The following is a 4,618-nucleotide window of genomic DNA, read 5'->3' as shown; positions in this document are numbered from 1 at the left end:
GTTATATCGGTCTCCTTTAAGTTATTTTTGTAATCCTCTTTTTTGGACCTTTGTCAGGTCTCTTCCAGGGATTACTTTGATAACTTTTTAATGGTAGGAGTCCGACTTGGTTATATCGGTCTCCTTTAAGTTATTTTTTGTAGTCCTCTTTCTTGGATCTTTGTCAGATCTCTTTCAGGGACTACTTGTATAACTTTTTAGTGGTAGGAGTCCGACTTTGGTTATGTCGGTCTCCTTTAAGTTATTTTTCGTAGTCCTCTTTCTTGGATCTTTGTCAGATCTCTTTCAGGGACTACTAGTATAACTTTTTAGTTTGGGGCTGACTTTGTTATGTCAGGCCCTTCTAAGTTAAAGTAATCCTCTTTAATAGGGTTGGCCAGACCTCTTTCCAGGGTTTACTTATAACTTGGGTTGACTTGGTCCGACTTCCGCATGTCGGCCAGTCTTTAAGTTATTATATTAGCTATCCGTAAGACCTCGTCAGGTTCTTTTTTTAGATTGCTTTCGATAACTTCTTGCATTATTCTGTGTTCATCTTTGCCGACTTGTAGAAAATGGTTGGCGTCTTTAGATCGTCCTTTGGGTGAATCGCGTTTTCACCTTTATCGGATGATTGTCTTTATCGTGGTCGCACAGTGAATTTGTTTTTCACTTTCTGCCGACCTGTTGCTTTATAATCGGATGATGAATACTTCAGATTAATGCGTCTTGGAATCTTGTAGAATATTTGAATAAACTTTATTCAAAGAAAAAATGCAAATATATACATGTGGGAATTTCCTTGTCCCTTTAAGTCGGGTATGATCTAGGTCTCGACATAGTGCCTCATTAAAAAACCTTTTCAGGAAAAAGAGCGCATCCATTTAGTGAGATCCTTTACCTTTTCTAACTGTAGTACCTTCTTAGGTTGCAGGCGTGCCATGATCGGGGAAGCTCTCGTCCATCCAGCTCGGACAGTTTGTAGTAGCCCTTCCCCAGTACTTCAATGACTCGGTAGGGTCCTTTCCAGTTTGCTGCCAGCTTTTCTTCTTCGGGTCGAGTTGTTCCAATGTCATTTCTGATTAGGATGAGATCATTCTCTGCAAAACTTCTCGGCACTACCTTTTGATTATATCTGGAAGCCATTCGTCGATTTAGAGCTTCTTCCCTGATCCGAGCTCTTTCTTGGATTTCGGGTAGCAAGTCGAGCTCTTCTCTCTGAAGTTGGGAGTTTGCTCGTTCATTGTAGTGGACTACTCGGGGAGATCCTTCTTCGATTTCTATTGGAATCATTGCCTCCGCTCCGTATGCTAGTCGGAATGGTGATTCGTTTGTAGTAGAATGAGGGGTTGTTCGATACGCCCATAGGACTTGTGGAAGTTCCTCGGCCCAGGCTCCCTTTGCTTCTTGTAGCCTCCGCTTTAGTTCGGCCAATATGACTTTGTTGGCCGCTTCGGCTTGTCCATTGGCTTGGGGATGTTCGACGGAGGTGAACTGGTGTTTTTTGTTCAAGTCGGCCACCAATTTTCTGAAGCCTGCCTCTGTAAATTGGGTGCCGTTGTCCGTGGTGATGGAGTATGGTACCCCAAACCTCGTAATAATGTTCCTATATAGGAATTTTCGACTTCTTTGAGTGGTGGCAATGGCTAGGGGTTCTGCCTCGATCCATTTTGTGAAATAGTCTACTCCTACTATGAGGAATTTTACTTGTCCCGATCCCTGTGGGAAGGGCCCGAGAAGGTCGAGTCCCCATTTCGCAAATGTCCAAGGTGAGGTCACGCTGATGAGCTTTTCTGGTGGGGCAATGTGAAAGTTGGCATGCTTCTGGCATGGTGGGCAAATGTCCTCACAAATTCTGTAGCCTCTTTTTGTAGAGTTGGCCAATAGAATCCCGCCCGGAGTATCTTTTTGGTGAGAGCTTGCGCTCCGAGATGATTTCCACAAATGTCGTTGTGCACTTCCTCCAAGACTTCCTTTGTGTTAGAAGTCGGTACGCATTTTAGTAAAGGTGTTGATATCCCTCTTTTGTATAGTGTGTTGTTTATGATAGTGTAGTATTGTGCCTCCCTTTTCAGCCTCTTTGCCTCCTTTTCATCTGTAGGGAGTGCTTCTGTTTTGAGGTAGTTTATTATGGGGGTCATCCATCCTTGATCCCGACCTATTATGGCTAGGACTTTTTCTTCTTTCGTTATTGACAGGTTCTGTAGTATCTCCTGGATGAGGCTTCTGTTGTTGCCCCCTGGTTTGGTGCTAGCTAATTTTGAAAGGGCGTCAGCTCGGGCATTTTGCTCACGGGGTATGTGATAGATCCTATATTCCCCGAGTTGTCCGAGTTGTTCTTTGGTTTATCCAAATATTTTTTCATGGTCGGATCTTTGGCTTGGTAGCTTCCTGCTATTTGTGAGGTGCTGACTTGTGAGTCACTATAGATGTTGAGTTTTCGAGCTCCAACCTTCATAGCCAGCTTCAAACTAGCTAATAATGCTTCGTATTATGCTTGGTTGTTTGAGGCCGGGAATCCGAATTTAAGGGAGAGCTCAAGTTGAGTTCCTTGGTTGCTTTCGATTATCACACCCGCACCGCTTCCTATTTTATTCGAGGATCTGTCCACGTATATGTTCCACTCTATGGGGATTTCCAGGATGTCTGTAAATTTCGCGATGAAGTCGACCAGGTGTTACAATTTGATGGTTGTACGTGCCTCGTATTGGAGGTCAAACTCGGACAACTCGATTGCCCATTGTAGGATTCTTCTTGCTAGATCTTTTTTCTGCAATATCCCTTTTATAGGTTGGTTGGTTCAAACTTTAATGGTGTGCGCTTGAAAGTATGGGCGAAGCCGCCGGGATGTGAGGATCATAGCGTAGGCAAACTTTTCTATTTTCTGGTAGTTCAGCTCGGATCCCTGTAGTGTTTTGCTAATGAAGTAGACGGGTTGTTGCCCATGTTCGTCTTCTCTGACTAGTGCTGAGGCTATTGCCCGGCTCCCTACTGCGAGATATAATATGAGCGGTTCTCCTTCTCGTGGCCGAGATAGGATAGGTGGCCATCCTAAGAACTCCTTGAAGTCTAGGAAGGCTTGCTCACATTCTGTCGTCCATTCGAACTGTTTTCCCTTTCTTAAAGTAGCATAGAAGGGAAGAGATCTTATCGCAGCTCCTGCTAAGAATCGGGATAGGGCGGCCAACCTCCCGTTGAGTTGTTGTACTTCTTTGACACAGGTTGGGCTCTTCATGTTGAGTATGGCTTGACATTTGTCTGGATTTGCTTCAATTCCTCTTTGTGTGAGCATGAAGCCTAAGAATTTGCCTGCTTCTACTGCGAAAGTGCATTTTACGGGATTGAGCCGCATGTTGTGTTTCCTGATAGTGTAAAACACTTGAGTCAGGTCGGATAATAATGTATCTTCGCTTTGTGTCTTTATCAACATGTCTTCTACATAAACTTCCATGATTTTTCCGATGTGATCTGAGAAAACTTTATTCATTAGCCTTTGATAAGTAGCTCCTGCGTTCTTGAGACCGAAAGGCATCACGATGTAACAGTAGTTTGCTTTCGGTGTTAGGAACGAGGTCTTTTCTTGATCTGGTGGATACATGGGGATTTGGTTGTACCCCGAATATGCGTCTATGAACGAGAGATACTTATATCCTGATGAAGCATCTACTAGAGCGTCGATGCTTGGGAGTGGGTAAGGATCTTTTGGCAGGCTTTGTTGAGGTCGGTGTAGTCGGTGCACATTCGCCACTTCCCATTTGACTTTTTCACCAAGACGACGTTTGCTAGCCATAGTGGGTATTTGACTTCCCTTATGAACCCGGCCTCTAGTAGTGCCTGTACTTGTTCTTCTACAGCTTGAGCTCGTTCTGGTCCGAGTTTTCTTCGTCTTTGTTGTACCGGCCAAGATCCCGGGTAGACTGCCAATTTGTGGCTTATTAGTTCGGGATCAATGCCTGGCATGTCGGCAGCTTTCCATGCAAAGAGATCAACATTATCTCGTAGGAACTGTATTAGTGATTCCTTTGTGTCTCCTTTCAGGATCGTGCCAACATTAGTTGTTTTATCCGAGGTGTCTCTGATCTGGACTCTTTCTACTTCTCCTTCGGATCGTGGTCAGGATTCTTCTCGCCTCTGAACTCCACCGAGATCGATTGTGTGGAACTCTTCTCCTTCGCTTCGGAGGTTTAGACTTTCGTTATAACAGCGACGTGCCATCTTTTGATCTGCCTTTATTGTAGCTATCCCTTCCGCAGTTGGGAATTTCATACATAGATGTGGAGTTGAAACTATTGCGCCGAGTTGATTTAACGTTGTCCGACCTATTAAGGCATTGTAGGCTGAGCTTACGTTGACTACGATGTAGTCTATCTTGAGTGTTCTGGATTGGTTCCCCTTTTCGAAGGTTGTATGCAGCGATACGTATCCCAACGGTTGAACTGGGGCATCTCCTAGTCCAAACAAGCTGTTCGGGTACGCTCTTAGCTCTTTTTCTTCTGGGCCGTGTTTGTCGAAGGCAGTTTTGAATAAGATGTCGGCAGAACTTCCCTGGTCAATTAGTGTACGGTGAAGGTTGGCATTTGCCAGTATGATCGTAATGACCATGGGGTCGTCGTGTCCCGAGATGATTCCGGATGCGTCT

This window comes from Arachis hypogaea, chromosome 7 (genome assembly GCF_003086295.3).
Source record: "Arachis hypogaea cultivar Tifrunner chromosome 7, arahy.Tifrunner.gnm2.J5K5, whole genome shotgun sequence".
Lineage (NCBI taxonomy): Eukaryota > Viridiplantae > Streptophyta > Magnoliopsida > Fabales > Fabaceae > Arachis > Arachis hypogaea.
The sequence above is the reverse complement of the archived record's forward strand: the minus strand, read 5'-3'. Positions refer to the sequence as shown.